The 21,037-nt window shown below is 37.0% G+C and overlaps 1 protein-coding gene across 3 annotated transcripts in view; it reads right to left on the reverse strand.

Moving 5' to 3' along the window:
- The window catches only part of SNX27 (sorting nexin 27), a 68,413-nt gene that overhangs the window by 46,119 nt on the left and 1,257 nt on the right, over positions 1–21,037 (reverse strand). The window lies entirely within an intron of this gene.

Genomic DNA, 21,037 nt, shown 5'->3' on the forward strand with positions numbered 1-21,037 from the left:
TCCACCCTCCGGCCCCCACTCCGGTGTCACACACCATGAACCATAAAGTCAAAAGATTCATTTGGTTCCAGAAAAGTTGTTTATGTTTTCACAGATCCTAATGTGAAAAACTGTTTGTGAACTTACGGCAGGGGGAAAAATGGAAACAGGTGAGAGGACCTACCCTTCCTCTATACTAGAATCCCACACATAGCTTCAGGAAAGCACATGGGAAAAAGGGTAAAACTGAGGAGGAAACAACGCTTTTTAAGCTAAACAGTCCAATTTCCTCACCTAACCAAGCATGTATACAAAACAATCAAAGTGGCTTTTGACAGTCCTGCCACTTGAACTGTACTCTTTGTCCTTTTTAAACTTCATGGGAATTCTGTTAAAAGAAACTGTACAAAATGCATTCCCTTAATTTGCAAATAGAGACTCAAAAAAATTTGTGACTCAAGATAATTCCTTTACATTTATATCCAATTTCTCCCCATATCCTCAAATTAGTCAACTTAATTTCCCTTTATACCAAGTTTCATTACTTTGGGAATTAAACAGTATTACTCTTCATATGCACTAGTTTCCTCTATTACTTGGTTTTTTAAAAGGCAAGGTAATTACCTCTCTAAAATCTCATGATCTGACCTAACGTCCTTTGTTTTCCCCAATCACTTCAATTAACCTCTCAGGATTCTATCTACTTTTTTCTTGCTCTGTGCTGCCTCACTTAAAGCCCTGTGTAATCAGTCGGACCTAAAAAATATAAACCTAAGTTTATATAGTAAAATCAACCTATTCATTTTCCTTCCTGTTTCAATGTGTATCAAAGGCTGAAATAAGGAAAGGCACAAGGTTTAGAAGAACAATAATTTTGTCAAGAAAGATGCTGAGTCTCACAAAACTCACTCAGCAAACCAAACTACCTTCCCAGAATGCTGACCCAGCCTGCCGGTTCAGCAAAAACCACTGGGCAGCTGTCCTGGAGTTTACCTCCCATGGCTATCCCAAGAGAAGGAAATACACACCTGGCCTCCAATTCATTTAATATTTAAAGCTCATCTACCCTTTAGAGTTAATTTCTTTTTCAGTCTTGTTCCAAACCATCAGGATTTTTCCTTCCTGAAAATGATGCTAAGTTTAGTAACAAGCCTTCCATAAACTTTTCAGTCACTGAAATTGTCTCTGTCAGAAACATCCATTTATATAAACAAAATAGGCAGGAGATCACTCAGCTAGTCTCCATCCTTACGTAGGGTTTTTAGGGTTTAACAATCTAGCCAGTAAATTCAGCACTCTTGACATTTCACAACTTAAAAGTCTAACATACAACAAAAAAAAAAAATCAGTAATTTTACAATAAATAAGGTAGCTATAAAAGAAAATAAAGAGCACTTTCCACTGATGGAAATTTGGACTTTTTACTCAGATCAGTCAGACTCCGGATCAAAAAACATGGTCAACTCTGATCAGACAGCAGGATGGTAAAATGGAAAGAAAATGGGCTTTGGAGCCAGAGTTACTTGAGTTCAAAGAGCCTAGTCCTGTCCGCTAGTACCAGAATTGGTCTTGATGGAGTTATTGAACCTTTCTTAGCCTTGCTTTTCACATCTGTAAAATCTGTAAGTCCCTAACAGAGTTCCTGTGAGGATTAATGTAAAATAACATGTAACTTGCCTGGAACGATACCTGAATACTTGCTTCAAAAAGTTTAAAAAGGGCTGGGTGTGGTGGCTCATGCCTGTAATCCCGCACTCAAGAAAGCCAAGGCAGGAGGATCGCCTGAGGTCAGGAGTTTGAGACCAGCCTCAGCAAAAGTGAGATCCCATCTCTGCTAAAATTAGAAAGAAATTAGCCAGGCAACTTAAATAGAAAAAATTAGCTGGGCATGGTGGTGCATGCCTGTAGTACCAGCTACTCAGTGAGGCAGGAGGATCCCTTGAGCTCAGGAGTTTGAGGTTGCTGTGAGCTAGGCTGACGCCACAGTATTCTAGTCTGGGCAACAGAGCGAGACTCCGACTCAAAAAAAAAAAAAAAGTTTGAAGAAGGAAAGAAGTATAATGTATATAGAGATTTTGGTTAAAGAAGAAATAGAAATCTAAAGTTAGGAATTGGCAAAGGATTTCATTTAATTATTTGGCCTCTGTAGTTTTTTGAGGGTTTTTTTTTTTTTTTTTGAGATTGGGGGCATGGGGTCTTACTGTATTGCCCAGGTTGGTCTCAAACTCCTGGCCACCTCAAGAGATCCTCCCATTTCAGCCTCCCGAGTAGCTAGGATTACAGGCATGAGCCAGTCCTTACTAGTTCTGAGAAAATGTTTTGATGATAGAAGAAACAAATTGAAAAAGCGAAGTTTAGGAATCATCAGAGAATTTCATCTATCCCTAGAACCTTAGCTTACTCATGAATACCCATGTTAATTTTTTCTTTAACACAGTTAAAAAACTAACACCTTAGAGACTGAACAAAGTATCTTAGATACTAAAATAAGATTTTTTATTGATGCAATCCATCTTATGCGATGTGCATTTGTGAAAACAGTTTAAAAACCGATGCTGAAATCTTACTTTTCAGTTCCCTAATTTTTTTCCTTTAAAGGATTTTTAATCTGGGGTACTCTGTTGATAGGCTTGGGAGTCAGTGAACCTAGAAAATTTGTATGTAAAATTGTATTTGTGTGCATATTATGAATTTTTTTCCTGCAGAGAGTTTCCCTAACTTTGATCAGCTTCAAAAAGGAATATGTAATCTCCAAAAATTTTCAGAACTATTGCTTTCAATACACACCTCCACCCATTTAGTTTTCAAATCACAATACACTGCTCCTTGTGTCACTCTCAAAAATAAGCCATGAAAATCGCCAGAAAAACTTGAGTGAGGCTTACACCAAGAGTAGCCAGGGAGCAAGGAAACCTGCTTAGGTTTTACTACCTTATTACTAAGACTGAGTTTCAAATTGGCTATCATCCCAAAAACCTCTTTTAAAAACAGAGGAAAAAACTTACAGTGTCATATCCTAAACATACGTGCTATTATTTATCTAGTTCAACTATAGAAGGAATGCTATACATTCCACAACTTAATACAAAGCGGGAAATTCCTTCATTTTTCAGAGAATGAAATGAGGTCAGTAAAAACCTCAGGATGTCTGATTTGAAAAAGGGCCCTCCTTCCTCAAGAATCAAGAGGTCTCCACAGTAATAAAAATGTTTACCATAAAAAGGTTTACATGATATACTCTTTTCCACAAGAATGCTACTATACCAGGCTCAATGTTTACCATAAAAATGTTTATATGATATATTCTTTTCCACAAGAATGCCACTATATCAGGCTCAAATGAGGTGTGCCTCAACAGTTTGTACAATTCTGAAGACATAAATAAATGCAAAATACAAATTCTGCAATAAAAGGAAAACTTTCAGCAGTACAGACTTCAAGTTCAAAGCACGAGTTTGGGAGTCAAACAGACTTGGGTTTGAATACCAACTGTGCCATTTAACAGATGAGACCTTATATAAATTACTCAATCTAAGCCTCAATTTTCTAATCCATAAAATAGGGCCAATAATACCTACAGCTAATGGAATTGTTGTGAGAACTAAAATGAGATAAAGTTCTAGAACATGGTAACAACTCAATAAATGATAGCTATTTGTGTTATAATATTTATAACAATTGAGCAAATAGGTTGGTAGTATTTTGGCCTCACTGATGATATAAATTCTTTCTACCACTAATTTCCCTTGCCTTTCTTCTGTCTTTGTGACATAATCTAGTTGGAATTCATGTCAAAATAAATAACTAACCTCTCAACCAATGACAATAGGGTTCACAAAATAGCCACCTTCACAAAACCACTGCATCAGAAAACTGCTAAGTCCCATATCACACAAAAAAGTACCTACTGCCCAGCAGGACCTACAAATCTACGCTTCCTCCTTAAAGAAAGGTAGTAGCGGCCGGGTGCGGTGGCTCACGCCTGTAATCCTAGCACTCTGGGAGGCCGAGGCAGGAGGCTCGCTCGAGGTCAGGAGTTCGAGACCAGCCTGAGCAAGAGTGAGACCCCCGTCTCTACTAAAAATAGAAAGAAATTATCTGGGCAGCTAAAATATATATATATATATAAAAAAAAATTAGCCGGGCATGGTGGCACATGCCTATAGTCCCAGCTACTCGGGAGGCTGAGGCAGAAGGATTGCTTAAGCCCAGGAGTTTGAGGTTGCTATGAGCTAGGCTGACACCACAGCACTCTAGCCCGGGCAACAGAGTGAGACTCTGTCTCAAAAAAAAAAAAAAAGAAAAAGAAAAAGAAAGAAAGAAAGGTAGTAGCTTAAATACATTATCAAAAAAAAAAAAAAAATCAACGGATATATGATTAAGCAAATATAGCAAAGTGTTAATGATAGGGCTTGGTGTGGTGGCTTATGCCTGTAATCCCAGCACTCTGGAAGGCCAAGGCAAGAGAATTGCTTGAGCTCAGGAGTTTGAAACCAGCCTGAACAAGAGTGAGACCCTGTCTCTACTAAAAATAGAAAAATTAGCCGATCACTGTGGCGTGCACCTGTAGTCCCAGCTACTCGGGAGGCTGAGGCAAGAGGATCTCTTGAGCCCAGAAGTTTGAGGTTGCAGTGAGCTACGATGACATCAATGCACTCTACCCAGAGTGAGAGTCTGTCTCAAAAAAAAAAAAAAAACTGTTAATTATAGAATCTAGGTAATAGGTATACAAATATTCACTGTATAATTCTTTCAACTTTTCTGTATGTTTAAAATTTTTCATAATAAAATGAAGGAAAAAATGAAGGCTGCCAAAAATTCCAGCAACCCACAAATATGACCAAAATTTTGTTTCCTTAGGCAACTAGATGATACCTAATTTATGTCTTCAACATTATAAAGATACACTTGATAATTTTAATAAAATGTTCAATTTTACATAAGACCAACATTTGGCCCCAAGGGAGAGGGGCCTTAAGCTAGTTAACGGGAGTGGTTTCAAATAAAACTTCTATTCAACCAAAGTTAGCAAGGTAGGGAAATTGCAAAGCTAATATAAACACTCCCGGAAGCAGGAAAAAAAGCTCTAGTCAGGATTTGTATACTGCTTGTGAAAAAAGCTGTATATAATGAAAACGAGGTATGAATGGAAATGACAGAGCCAGTCACTATATGTACCACGGCAAGGAGCCATTCTACATCGTGAACACACTACTACTTTGACTCCCCTGTGACAGGCAAGAAAGTAATTAAAGGGTAATTAGTGCCTCAGAAGCAGCCCATTAAAAACAGACAATAAATTCCTATAACTGCAAACAATAAGACATACGTTTCAATTTTGTAGATTAAAATACAATAGCTGGAAGATGGGGGGAAGGGCCAAATAAATAAATAAAACACAATGGCTACACATCCACAAGAATAGCTAAAATAAAAAAAAGAGTGACAGCACCACGTTTTGCCAAGGATGTGGAACAATTACAATTCTCATACATTTGCTAATAAATGCATAAAACAAAAACAATCTAGCAGTTCCTTAAAATGTTAAACATACATTTACTATGTGATCCAGCAAGTCCACCCCTGGGTATTTATCCAAAAGAAATGAAAATACATCCATACAAACAACTATAGTTGAATGTTCACTGCAGCTTTATTCATAATAGTCCAAAACTGAAAACAGCCGAGATGTCTATCGAAAGGTGAACAGATAAACAAATTGTGGCATATTCATGCAATGGATTAGTACAACAATAAAAAGGAACAAACTGCTCATATCCACAATAATATAGATAAATCTGAAAAACACACTCAGGGAAAAAAAGTGAGAGAAAAGAATTTTATTGACTTGATTCCATTTACTTGAAGTTCCAGAACAGGCAAAACTATTCTATAGTGGTAGAAATCAGATCAGTGGTTGTCTAGAAGGGAGAGGATGAGTATCAAATGGAAGGAAGTTTTCTAAAGTGATGGAAGTGTTCTATATCTTGATTGAGGTGGTGGCTAAATGGGCGTATACTTTGTCAAAACTCCCAACTCTATACTATGTGTGCATTTGACTGTATATAAATTAAGCCTCAATAAAGTTGCTTTAAAATAAAAATTATTATATAATACCCTCATCTATAAGTGTGAAATAGTAGTCATCATCTGAATGAAACATAATCCCTATTCCACTTTTAGATTACTCTGATTTTTTTTTGCTGTTATGAACAATGTTATGAAGATCCTAGTAGATGAATCTGTACATATCTACAGCATAAAACTTTTTTTTTTTTTTTTTTTTTTTTTTGAGACAGAGTCTCATTCTGTTGCCCAGGCTAGAGTGCCATGGCATCAGCCTAGCTCACAGCAACCTCAAACTCCTGGGCTCAAGCAATCCTTCTGCCTCAGCCTCCCAAGTAGCTGGGACTACAGGCATGCACCACCATGCCTGGCTAATTTTTTCTATGTATATTTTTAGTTGTCCAGCTAATTTCTTTCTATTTTTAGTAGACATCGGGTCTCGCTCTTGCTCAGGTTGGTCTCGAACTCCTGACCTCGAGCCATCCTCCCGCCTCAGCCTCCCAGAGTGCTAGGATTACAGGCATGAGCCACCGCGCCCGGCCAGCATAAAACTATTTAAAGAATAACATACATGCTTTCTCCTTCACCTCCCATATCTTTTTTTTTTTTTTTTTTTTTTTTTTTTTTTGAGACAGAGTCTCACTCTGTTGCCCAGGCTAGAGTGAGTGCCGTGGCATCAGCCTAGCTCACAGCAACCTCAAACTCCTGAGCTCAAGCGATCCTCCTGTCTCAGCCTCCCGAGTAGCTGGGACTACAGGCATGCGCCACCATGCCCAGCTAATTTTTTCTATATATATTTATAGCTGTCCATATAATTTCTTTCTATTTTTAGTAGAGGTGGGGTCTCGCTCTTGCTCAGGCTGGTCTCGAACTCCTGAGCTCAAACGATCCGCCCACCTCGGCCTCCCAGAGTGCTAGGATTACAGGCGTGAGCCACCGCGCCCGGCCCACCTCCCATATCTTTGTGGAAAATAAGCTAAACTTTGGATATTTCCAAGTCTTACAAGCAATGGAGAGAAAATTAAGCCAGAGCTAGTTTTACTCCTCCTACTACTCTGACTTTTTTTCCTAATCTCCTATAAACAACAGGACACATATTTCAGGCCTCGTATAGTTAAGAACTCAGCAACAGATGACTATAAAGTTAAGTCAGATAGCAGCAGCATCTCTCTCAAGTTTACCAAAGCCATAATGTAAGGGCCAAGAGTCAAATTCGTCAAACACTGCATTAATACCATTGTATTGCATTACAAATATAATTCAGATTCTGTTTCTTAGGAAGCCTAGATTCCACTTGTTAGATTTTTAAGCATTCAAGACCATAAAGCATTTTCTTCTGACAGAGTATTTGAAAAAGGATTTGTTCAGCCAAATATCTAACATTTAGGAAACTTTTAAAGACACTGAAGTACATCAAACATATGGACTAAAAAGCCTCTTTAAAAATATTTATAGCCAGGCATGGTAGCTCATGCCTATAATCCTAGCACTTTGGGAGGCTGAGGCAGGAGGATCGCTTAAGCCCAGGAGTTTGAGACCAGCCTGGACAACAGCAAGACCTCATCTCTACAAAAAGTAAAAAAAAACTTAGCCAGGCGTGGCGGCACATGCCTGTAGTCCCACCTACTCTGGAGGCTGAAGCAGGAGGATTGCCTGAGCCCAGGGGTTTGAGGTTGTAGTGAGCTATGACGATGATACCACTGCACTCTGTCACTGGGTGACAGAGCAAGATCCTGTCACCAAAAAAAAAAAAAAAGTTCATATTCTTTCAATAATTGCATTACTGATTTGTCCTAAGGAAATAACCAAAAGATGAGCTCTGCAAGGGTAAGAACTGGCACGTCGAACACTCTCAAATATTTGTTGGATGAATAAATGAAATAATCCTAAACATAAAACAGTTAAGCACAAACATATCCATTATTATCTAGGTTGTTTCCGAATTTCTGTTCTTACAAAAATCAACAATAGGGGGATGAATAATCAAGAAAATTATAACAATTTGATAAACTATAAAGAAGTAATTTAAAATTGTAAACATGAAGAACAAAATAACCTAGACATATGTTTGAGCTTATACTATGTTAAAAAGTGGATTATAAAAATGCAAATCCATAAAACTTCTAAGAGATAACATAAGAGAAAATCTAGGTAATTTTGGGTTTGGCAATGAGATTTTAGATACAACACCAAAAAGCACTGATCCACTGAAGAATAAATTGCTAAGCTGAACTTTATAAAAATTTAAAACTTCTGCTGTGTGAAAGATAATGTTAAGAGAATGAAAAAACAATCCAGACTAGGAAAAAAATATTTGCAAAACACATATCTAATGAAGGACTTGTATCCAAAATATACAGCTATTAAAACTTAACAATATTAGCCAACATCTGAATCAAAGTAAAAAAAAAAAGAACAAAAATAAAAACTCAGCAAGAAAATAATCCAATTTAAAAATAGGTAAAATATCTGGACAGATACCTCACCAAAGAAGATATAGAGATGGCAAGTAAGCATATGAAAAGATGCTTAACAACATTCATGATCAGGGAATTGCAAATTAAAACAAGATACTACTATGCGTCTATTAGAATGGCTAAAATCCAAAAACAAAACTGCTAATACCAAATACTGGTGAGGGTGTAGAGCAACAGCAATTGTCATTCGTGTTTGGTGGGAACACAAAATGGTACAGTCATTTTGGAAGACAGTTTCTTACATAGTTTTACAATAAGATCCAGCAATCGCACTCCTAGGCATTTACCTAACTAAGTTGAAAACTAACATCCACACAAAAACCTGCACACAAATGTTTATAGTAGCTTTATTCATAACTGCCAAAAACCGGAAGTAACCGAGTTTATCCCTCAAGAGATGAATGGATAAACAAACTGTGGAACATCCATACAATTGACTATTATTCAGCTATAAGAAATGAGCTATCAAGCCATGAAAAAATATGGAGGAACCTTAAGTCCATATTGTTAATGAAAGGAAGCCAGTCGGAAAAGGCTACATGTTATATGATTCCAAGTATATGACATTTCAGAAAAGGTAAAGATCAGTGGTTACCAGAGGCTTGAGAGGAGGGGAAGGATGAACAGGTGAAGCACAGGGAATTTTTAGGGCAGTGAAATTGTTCTGTAGGATACGGAATGGTGCATACATGACAAAATGCATTTGTTAAAACCCCAAGAACTTTGTAACACAGAGTGATACTTAATGTATGCAAATTTTTAAAAATCACGAGGTTGGAGGAATCTCAGAGTGTGACAAGGGAACCTAACTGTATTTCAAATGTATTTTAAACAACCTCACTAAAGGGGGTAGAGGAAAAGGTATGGCCCTAAATAACTGGAAATGAATGGTATCTGTAAGACTAAAGGCAAAAGGGACTACACATGAGTACCGTACTTTAGCCAATAAAGTTGTTTTCCACAGGGGTACAGGTTAATAATTCTGATACGGCAATGGAATTGAACAATTAAGTAAATGGATGGTGGATGGGGGGAGCCAAGTTTCTCACTGTTGGAATGGAAATTTACAGATCAGCAGGGGGAGGAGGTTAGAATGATTCATGTGGTAATGGAGCAGAGATGGAGAGTTAGTAAGAACTCAAGTTTAACTTAATATAAATACAGACGGTTACACAGAGAAGTATACATAGATATGTATCTATGCAGGGGTTAATATACACACATATTTTTCTTTGCTGTCAGCTGGAATGGCCTAAAAAAAATCACACCCTAGTAGCAACAACCACACCTAGTACCCAGATCTTGGTTTCTAATACCAGTCTCCAACGAAAGGAACTAAGGCCCCTTGGAGAAACGGCCGATCCTAGGATTGGGGCAGGAAATATACAAGATGAGCCAGGAGCATTCTGTAGTACCAGAAAACAAAACAAAAACTATCTTGCCTGTGTTCAATCATGATTTAGTGTAACCATTGTCCAGCCTGAGCAACTGCCTAAATCCAAGTAAGCAGAAAACAACTACACCAAAGTTAAAGGATCCCAAAATTACAATCAATTTCAGTTTTTTCTTCTTGATTTTTAAGACCACTGTCATGAAACATGCTTTTAATGCAATAAATTCTAAGTTTATTTTTTGCTAGAAAAAGAGAATTTAAATGTGTCTTGACTCAAACTATAACCAAAAATAAAAACAAACAAAAAATCCTCATCTTATTCTAATTAGGTCTCATCTTTGATAAGTGAGGGGGGAAAACAAACAAATGTCAACTACATATAGATCAAATTGAATAAACTTCCAGCATTCTATAGAGAGCCCTACTTCACAAACCCTTTGGTGCCTTTTAAGTATCAAAAGTAAGATTTAATCTTTATATCAATATTTTTAAAGCACCTCCATCCAGCAAGTTAACACTAGGCAAGAGTGTTAATAACAATTTTGCCCAGGCAAAGTTGAGCAACCGAAGGATGTCAATCAGCATTTGGTCTTCCCAGAAAGGGGAAAGAATAACTTGTCAAAAAAGCTGCTTACCATCACTGAGACTTTTTACCTTTGTCTGGGTGTTCTGTTCACAAAGACTACTTGAGGCAGGAAAAGTATAAACAAGGCTCATATGTTCTTCAAGCTTAATACCTCTGGCCAGAAGTAACAAAAGTTTATCACTTGGGAAGAAGGAGTTATAGATTCCTCAAATCTTCTAATTCCAAGGTAATCAGTACACAAATATACTCTTACTCGGTAGATTTATTTCTGGATAAATGAATCATATTTGTTATTTAGGGGAAAAAGTATAATAAGGCTTATGGCTTTAAGATATTTAAAAAATAAATATATAATCATTTATTCAGAAAAAAGGTTCATTTAACTGATAATTAACTCTAAAGCCAATGTAACCCTTTGTCACTAAGAATAAAAACAAACTTGTTCATTTCTTATTAGAATACAAAATTCCAGTCTTAGAACTTGTGTCCTATATTAAAATTATTAAGGCTATAAATCTGTGTTCCAGGTTGCCAGGAGACACCTAGTTTACACCTGTTGGCTTGGCAAAATTAACAGAGTCCCTTTCATTCTCAAAAGTGTCAGTTTAGGTGATCAACTATATGGTACTCCTAGTTTTAGTACACTTGTCTCTGGGAAACTCCTGTTAAGATGCACATGGTACCTGGGCACTTTCATTTACTGGTTTAGGTAACTAAGGGCAGAAAAGTACTTATGGGGACTTTCTAGAGAAATTGCTCTAGATTCATTCAGGGGAGGGTTGGGGTGGAGAGAGATTCAAGTCAACTGGGCTTAAGAAGAGATCTGAAGCTTCTATCCTCACCTCCTCTGCCAACTCTGGTCAGGTGCCATCTTCTGTGTTTTCTTACCTTCCCTGGGTTTACATCAGGATTGCGATTGTTTGTTGATCTGCTGGATTCCCCACCAGATCCTAAATTTCCTAAGCGTAAGGACTAAATGTTATTCAGCTTTCTATCCTCAGTTGTCTAACCCCATGTTTGTCTCATACTAAGCACTCATAAAGAAAATGTTTTCCTGAATGGAAAAAAATTATTAAGGCCAGTGCACAAACACAATGATGTTTTTCCTCCATGCACTTCTACAATTTCATTCTTTATTTTTAACTTTTATACTGGTTTCACTTTTTGGAGGGAAGTACTAAAAATACTGTGCACACTCTACATTTTTTAAACTTTAGTATCAGTGATCATTTTGCTTTCTTTACGGGAGGCAGCAGAAATGATACTTAAGATTAGAATATTCAATTATGTAAGCAATTTCAAAATAAGGCTTTCTTCTCAAATGCACTGAAAATAAAAGTAGCAAAATGTCTTTATTAATTTTTAAATATAAACATTGATTCCAAGGATAGCAAAGAAGGTAAAGAGAAGGAATAAAAAATAGACATGTTGATACTTTAAAAGCAAGCCTTTATTTCATGTAAATTCTGGGAATAATCTATTGTAATTACATTGTTTCATGTCATGAATACTAAATTTACCATACTTAGTATAAAAAAATTTAAGCACAGTGCCTTTACTCACATTTGAGAGGCTAAAGAATTACCAGTGAGGTTTTAAAGAAAGTTCTCATACTAAAACTCCAAAAATATACAAAATATTGATTTATTTAGTTTTGACAGAATTTTTTGTTTTTTAAATTTTTGTCTTTAAAAACTTGATCAGTATATAGCAACCCTATTTTCTATGCAAACCTAAGGCTGGATGTGATAATGGGTTACTTCTTCACACTGCAGGGCAATGTTAGAAATGGGAAAGTTCAGTTGCTATTAGCAGTGATGGTTTTCCTAACCTGTTTCCCTCCTATGTACACCATTTCTGAGGACTCCCACACACACGGTTATTCACCAGCAAAACAAACACAACCAGGTCTTAACCATTTCCCAACACCAACTCAGGGTTTGAGATCTGCTACATTTTGAATCATTGCCTAGATGGGCAATTTAAATGCAACCCCAAATGTTTTTAATTCAGTATAGTGACCACAGTGAAAGTTAATTAAATAATAAAACCTACTTGCTTTGTCAACAATCTTAGTTTGCAAGTCAAGTAAATTACCAGAGAAGGAATCTTAATTTTTTTAAGTTCTATTTCACTGCTATTTCTAAATTACTACATAATGTAATTAAAAGTATGATTCCTCATATGATCTGGTAAGTTTGTTCTAGGGCCACAGCACGTACCCCGAATTCCAACCACCCATTTCCCATTTCAGTTCATCCAAGTGATACTGTACGTGAATGTGAATAGTGTAAATCTATCACAACTGAAAAAACAACTCAACATACCTTCATTTATGAAATACAACCTAAAAAATTAATAACGAGACATACTTTTCAAGAGATATGACCCTTTGGCAATTAAATATTATCTTTTAATCCAAATTAAATTGGATCAATTTCTTTTGGAAGTTGAGGAACACAGGCTACAATTTCTGTAAGTCTGTAGTCTATTTCAATATGTTGAAAAAGAAGAAAGGCTGGCCCAGTGCAGTGGCTCATGCCTATAATCCTAGCACTTGGGGAGGCCAAGGTGGAAGGATCGCTTGAGGCCAGGACTTTGAGACCAGCCTGAGCAAAAGTGAGACCCCATCTCTACAAAAAATAGAAAAATGAGCCAGGTGTGGTGGTGCGTGCCTGTAGTCCCAACTACTCGGGAGGCTGAGGGAGGAGGATCACTTGAGCCCAGGAGTTTGAGGTTGCAGAGCTATGATGATGCCACTGTACTCTAGTCCAGGTACAAAAGAGAGATCTTGTCTCAAAAAAAAAAAAAGTATAGTAGGACCTTTTGCAAATCAGCAATATGAAAGATAACTGAGCAGGACAGGGAAATCTAAAATAATTTACCAGCACATAACTCTGAAGGAAACTTCAGTGTCACATTTCCTTGATTCAAATCACCAGGTACAGAGAACAAAATTCATTGCAGCTTCCAAGTAAGGATAGATGCAGGTTACATATCTTAAGAAAAACAGATCCAAAAAGTAATTTTAACTCTGTCAGGTTCAAAATGACCATAATTTTGAGTAAAAGCTAAGTAACCTTCACAGTACATTCAGTAGACAAATTTTATAAATGGCAAGTTTTCTAGATGATTAAACTGATCAGCAAAAGAAGTAGAAAAAGTTTCCAAAATTTTCAGAGGCCATCATGCTTTCAAAGTTCTCCAAATACTCATTTAATCAATCTAAATTAATATAACTAAAACTAGATACACAGATATAAAAGTACTGCAGTATTGGGGTGGGGAGAGATGATTTACTAGTTAATCGTACTGAATAGTTCTGTAAGAGTAATCAAACTCTTGAAAGCAGCTGGGAGAACATCCACACAAGCAGCTGACTCTGCAAACTGCTCTGTACTTTTCCAAAGGGAAGTAAGCTAATTACTTGTGTATCAGGTCCATAGAATATATAGACCTGTCATTCTAGCTTTCCTCTGAGGTCTGACACAAGAATCTAAAAACTTTCAGACAGCTTAAGCAAGAACAAATCATTTTTTAAAAAGATGTTTTCGTAACAATTGAAGTTCACTGGAGGAAGCACACATAAGGGTACTCAAATACAGCTCCTTACTCAGCAATTCAAATACCTTGCAGATAGATACATTTCCTCAACTATTATGAGAACCTTACTTAGTTGGCAGGGAGTAGTAAGTATAAACAAGAGAAACTATGCACATATTACCTAGCATTTGACTAATACCATATCACAAAATGTAATCCTGAAGTACTCCTCACATTATAAGACAGAGTAAAAATTCACTTTGTGGTCACCACCCATTCTTAAACTCATTTGAAGGATCTTCATATGAATTTTCATGTTGAAAGTAGACTTCAGGTGTAAATTTTAGTACTGTATTAAGACTCATTTGTCTTCAGTCCCTTCAACTCCCAACCACATGCTGTATGCCTAAATAAAAGATTTAAATTAAAGGAGGCATCTTCAAATCAGAGGAACAGACTGGGAGGAAAGGATAGCTGAAACAGAACGTCATAGGTGAGGCAAAGCACATGTGGACCTGCAGTATATACGGATAAAAATGATCAACTGTAAATACAACAGTAAGTACAGTCATTTAAAGAAAAAGAGAAATGGATATTTGAGAAGCTGGATTGGATTGTGAAATAAAATACATACACAAATTAAAGGCAACCAGCTCCTCACCAGCTGTTGCCAGCTCTGGGAGTTAGAGCTTAGTTGTTCTTAGTTCCCTTCTTTATATAGTACGAGACAGTCCAAGAGACTACATGCTCTGAAATTCTTCTAATTCTAATAGTGATTCTCCTCTTCGGCCTTGGAAGAGTTATTCAACCTCTTCTAGTAAATAATTAAATAAAAACTAAATTCACAGGAAGCCCTGGGTGTTAATATATACACAGCTATATTCTGAGCTCATAAACAGAGTAAAATCCAAACTTCTCAGCACGGCATTCAAAGCTGTTTTTGATCTCACTTAAACCTTCCTTTCCAGTCTCTGCAAAATCGTCTACAAACAGCAACTTTAGGCCTCTTGCTATTCTAAGAACTTTTCACATCTTCCTCCCTTTGGTCAGTTTCCTCAGCCTATAAAATCTTTCACCCTTCTCTGCTACTGAAATTACACTTGTCCTTGAATCTCAGTTTAAAAACCTTCTATAACCTATCTCCCCACCTATCTTCTGAAGCATAGACACTATTTCCTTTAAATCCGCACTGTGTTCTTCATTCATCCCCATTACTTTGTTTCGCTGTACACACAAGAAATTGTTTATGTGTACCTTTCCCAGTGCAGTGTAAGCTGCTCAAGGGCAGGGACGCAGGGACACTGTGACTCATACAAGCCTAGCAATACTTTATACATAGTTTGTGCTTAATTGTGGAACCAGATTGAATATGAGGTAGTATTAGCGGGCCAATATCAGGAAAAGTGATGCCCTAAGTCACTGTTTTTTAGACAGTAGGTCACAACCTAAAAGAGTCATGAAATTAATGTAGTGGACTGCCACCAGTATTCAAAAAACCAAAACAAAACAACAAAACCACAGTATGAACAGACTAAAAAATACCAGAGTGCATGATACCAGTAAATACAGTTTTTCTGAAACTTGTGTCAGGTGGTTTTTTGTACATATTATTATATTCAGTTGTAACATAAAATGTATCTCTTACTGTGAGTTACAATTTTTAACAAAATATTTAAAAACTGGCCAGGTGAGGTGGCTCATGCCTATAATCCTAGCACTTTGAGAGGCCGAGGCTGGAGGATTGCTTGAGGCCAGGAGTTCAAAACCAGCCTGAGCAAGAGGGAGACCCCATCTCTACAAAAAAAATAGAAAAATGAGCCAGTTGCAGTGGCGCATACCTGTAGTCCCAGCTACTCAAAAGGCTGAGGTGAAAGGATCATTTGAGCCCAAGAGTTTGAAGTTGCAGTGAGCTACGATGACACCACTGCACTCTGGCCCCGGGGACAGAGCAAGACTCTGTCTCAAAAAAATAAAAAATAAAAAACCACCTAAAGATTTTTTTCCAAATGTGGGCTGGAACTGTACCACTCATACATATGCTCTTACTGCATTGACCAAGCGATGCACAGAAAACATCTATATAGCTGACAGCTGGAGAAGAGAATGAACCTAACTGGCTCTAACCTAAACCTACAATATCCTGTTAGTAATGCCATAATCTAATGAATGAACTCACCACAGATCATGCTCACAAAGCACTCTCCAGTGATCATAAATTGTTCAGTGTTTGCTTGTCAATTAAGTCTCTTTGCTTATCTACCAGATCGTAAGAATTATTCCCAATGGGATTTACTTAAAAAAATAATTATCCTTGAAAGCGTGGTAATGAGTCTTCACCTGAAACAAACTAGTCAGTGGTAGCTGGAAAGAGAACTGTTCTTCACAATAACTTATGAGACCCAGACAAATCTTTATGCTACTAATAAAAGATCCTGTCCTGGCCACTGCAGTCTGTGCAAGTGATTTCTCAGGAGAAGGTAATGGTCTTTCAAATTTAGTTTTATTTGTTTGCAACTTCAACTACCTGTGAAATTAAAAGTACTCTTGAAGTTATAATTATGATTGTCATGTTCTCTTCACTGATAACCAACATAGTAAAGATAGGAACAATAAGGGCAAAGAATGCCTGCTTTAGTCCCCTGTCTCCCACTCAATTTAACAATGGGTGATAGTGAGTACATAAAGATAAAAAATAGTTAGCATTTCACAATAGTAGAACCAAAGTTCAACTGCTATCCAAGTTTATAGGAATATAACTGAATTTTAAGAATTTTAAGTTATTAGTCACAGTCAAGAATAGTTTACTATTAACAGTCAAGAAGCCAGGCAGTGGTGGTGCACACCTGTAGTCCCAGCTAGAGGCCAAAGAGGGAGGATCGCTTGAGCCCGGGAGTTCAAGTACAGCCTGGGCAACATAGCAAGACCCTGTCTTTAAAAAAAAAAAAAAAAAAAAAAAGCTGAAAAAATTAAAAAATAGAAAATACACTAGATTTAGAATCCAAAGACCTGGGTTTATTCTGGTTGCCACCCACTAATGCAACACTCAGTTTCCTCTCTTATAAAATAGGGATAATAATTCTGAGATTCTTTCAGCATTTATTAATGTGCAACCAGACATTGGACTAGAGATACAACAAATACATAGTATTTGATGTAGTTCCTTCCCTCAAGGAGCTTATAATTTCCCTATCTCACAGGGCTGATCAAATATAAAAACACTGCAAACTGTAACACACTATACACATAGCAAAGTGGTATAATTATTATTACTATTAACTTGTTCTACCTCTTAACCATCTACCTTTATTGCAAGAGCTTAGCAAAATACAATAAGTAAAGTATAGATGATCAGATAGAATAATTAGTGTTTAACTGATTTTCCACTTAGGCTAGAATTCAGGAGCCTAAGAAAAATCTCTATTTGTTAATATAGTCTTAACTCATGACTCTCAATATAATCATGAAGATAAACTGAGAATCCAAGGTTTATAACCTACAGTGTCACTCTGGGCATGTGACTGAGTATGTGGGTTCAATTACCCACACCTAGCAAAGGAGAAAAAAATAAAGATTTCTAGGCTCCATGAAAGATTTACTGAATCATAACCCTTAAAAGGTGAGCCTGAAAATCTATACTTTTGACAAGCATACCCAAGTGATTCTTACGTACACTAAAGCTTGAGAACCATTGCCATAAAATTTCCTGTGATCAATAACCATGATTTCATACATTATTACCAAAACCTACCTGGAAAATCTGAGCCAAACAGAACTCAGTTACAATTGAGAAAACAGCTCTTAAGAAGGTAGTTAGTCAATATTACATGACTCACACTTAACTTGTAAAAATGCTTCTCATAGCACCAACCTCTTTTTATTGAATGATTTTCAAGCTTTCACACAAAATGAAGTAAAAAAGAAAACCTAACACTCAATAGACAAATTGATATATATAGCTTTAATTTATCTTATGGCTTAACTTTAATAAGGAAAAGTTGATAGATCTATTATCTGGTAGCTATCAAGGAAGAAAACATATACTCTTTGACTAACAAATATATCATGATTTTGAATGCTTGCAAGCCAACCTCAGTAGTCCATGCTTAAGGACCACACTGCCCAAATATCAAAGAGACAAAACAAATAGCTAACAGACAAACCTAATCCCTCAAAAATACAAACAGTCCCAGATCCTTACCTACTGTACAACAAAATCCCCCTAAAGGTATCTCTCAAGAAATCAATCAAGCACTCTTGGAACTGGGAACTACTTTAACCTTAAGAAAATTAACCTGAAATCAAATGTTACATACTATATAATTAGTGCAAAGATATATTTATTTTGGTTCTATTTGTTGAAAGCATTCTTCATTCATTAGCCTCCAGGTATATACACATCAAAGAGAAGAAAGGCACTCAGTATATGTTACTCTGGGAAAAATTACAAGGTGGAAACTAATATTGCTAGTCAAGAAAACTTTCCATCTGCAGTAAAATTTATAGCCCAGAGGGCTTGTTCGTACTGCAGTACCAAACCCTGCAACATGACTCTTTCCCAAATCAGTTAGAGTCTAGTCAGTGTTGAAAGAAGAAAGGACAAACTGAACCATACTGGCTCCAATTTAGTTTAACCATTGTTCCAACATTCGAGGAGGACAGAGCCTTGGTAAGCAGACTTTAAAAGAAACACAAAGAAATATAGGCCCTTACTTGTGTGCTAGCTTATATCCCCTTAAATCTCAAAGTTACTCTGTTCTTTCACACCTATGTCAGTTGTCCAAACAACTGAAATATATGAAAAATGAAATAAAAACAATTTGTATATAGGAGAAAAGAGTCTAAGGTAGGGAAAAGTATTAATTAAACAGCAATTATCAAGGTCCAGACATCCACCTATGACTTGATGCAAACTACATCTACACAATGATACTCCATTTGTCCCTAATTGTGACCCTACCTGGCACTTGATCAACATGGAAAGCTTTCCTGGGACAACAGAGGTTAACTCAAAGAACCTGGATGAGAGACAAAAAAAAAAGCTCTAAGGAATGTTGCCCCAAAAATGCTTTAGGAAAATGAGCATCAACCTCACCAAGATGAAAACAAGCAGCAGGCACAGATATCCCTCAAGAATCATATCTATTTGGTTGCTGATTTCCTCTTCTTACTTGAAAACCTAAAGAGAAGATGCAGACTTTGGAATAAAGGAAGGAAAGAAAAAAAAACTATATAGTTGAGGTCTCAGAGGATTTGCCAACTAACTCAGCTTTGTGTTGCAACTATCGGTACTTCCACTATAGTACCAGAGAAGTTTCAAAGAATTTGGAAATCAAAATACATATAGTTGGAAGGGTGAGAAACCAATGCCAGGAAGATTTCTGATGATCACAGCCTTCTAGAGAGAGGTCTTCTAGGCAGAGAGTGTTGTTTTCCCCTGCCCACTATTATAAAAGAGACAAAGTTTTCTACTCACCACCACAGATGTGCCAAAAAGTTATGTCTCTGCTCTAGAAGGCAAAGACTTCCTAGGTTCCTAGTCCAGAACTTGAGCCTGAGGCAAGTCCTTCTACCTGTCCTAAGGGATTATCTGAGGTCTCCTTTAAAGTGTATGTCTGGGCTCTGCTGCAGAAGCCACAGTAAAGGCAAGAAGCAACCTACTATGAATGACTGTTGGTGCGTATATGTGCCTGTGTATGTATATTTGCAGAGGCAGATCACATTAGCTGTAGTCTCCCACAGAATTATTAGTTTTAGTTTAGTTCCTTTGGATCCTGTAGAGAGTAAATAATTTAGAACTTTATGATAAATTCATAATTTATAATACATTAGTTTTAAATTTAAAAATAAACATCTGGGTCCAAAGTTAACTTCCAAAGGGAAACGAAAATGACAATTCCAAGAGTTTCTATCAGAAGGAAACATCAGCCACAGATTTTGAGTTATCTAGAGAGAAAATAATTAGGTGCCCAGGTACAAGAAATCTAAGGGTCATTACTGTATTCTATATCTGAATGCCCTGTCCCCCAAAAGATTAAGAATGTATTACCAAAGAATACTAGAAAATAGTATGCAGGACATTAATGAAAAAAGAAAGCATCTATTTACAGAAAGGATAGAGGAAAGGTGTAATACCTCCAAACACTTTCTTAGTTAAGCAACTATTTCTTGTGGTGGAAGGGATGAGGAAACAGAATGAATGGATATCATACAGTAAGAATGTCAAGGAGAAGGGCAGGGGGCACAAGATGAAGAAGAAGGAATGGACTCCCCTATAAAGCCAGACTGTCAAGATACCAGCCCCTTTGCAAATCTTGGGTATACCTACTGTTCCACAAAAAGAAACTGAAGGTTGTAGAAATTACAATTAAAATAAAATCTACAAAAAATGAGAAAGACTTCATGTGCACAAATCCCAACACGCAGGGAGAGAGCAAAAGTGTGAAAAAGATTATACAACATAAACTGAGTAAGGAGAGAAATATAGAATGGAAGGAGCATGGAGACAATGAGGGCATATACCACCTACAAGTCAACCAGCAATCTCTATGTGAATTTCAATACAAAGTACAAAAACACAAATGTAACACCTAGATTAGGGTAGTGGAGGAGGTATGCACAGAAATTGCAAGACAAGTCAGCATTCCTGCAAGAGCTTTAAGGGATGTGGAGGGGAAGAAGGCATGAAGGAGTATGAAGGGGAGGGACTGCAGCAGGGGAAGAGGGTGGGCTGCAGCAGCAGCAGAAGCCTCAGAAAGAGAAGGGAGGCAAAGCAACCTAGAGGAGAGAAAGACTAGGATAAAGTCAAGTGCCAGATCACAAGAGGACAAAGTAGAAGAGAGAATGGAGACAGGCATGCCCTCAAAAAGTGGAGCGGTCAAAGACCCAAAGGGGGCTTGTAGTGTAGGGGGAAGTAGGAGAGCTCTACCATAAACCTGAGTGGACTAGAAAGAAGTGTGAGTATAGCGCAGGAGTGAAGACGGGGCCAGAACAGGA

Source organism: Eulemur rufifrons, chromosome 8 (genome assembly GCF_041146395.1).
Source record: "Eulemur rufifrons isolate Redbay chromosome 8, OSU_ERuf_1, whole genome shotgun sequence".
Taxonomy (NCBI): Eukaryota; Metazoa; Chordata; class Mammalia; order Primates; family Lemuridae; genus Eulemur; species Eulemur rufifrons.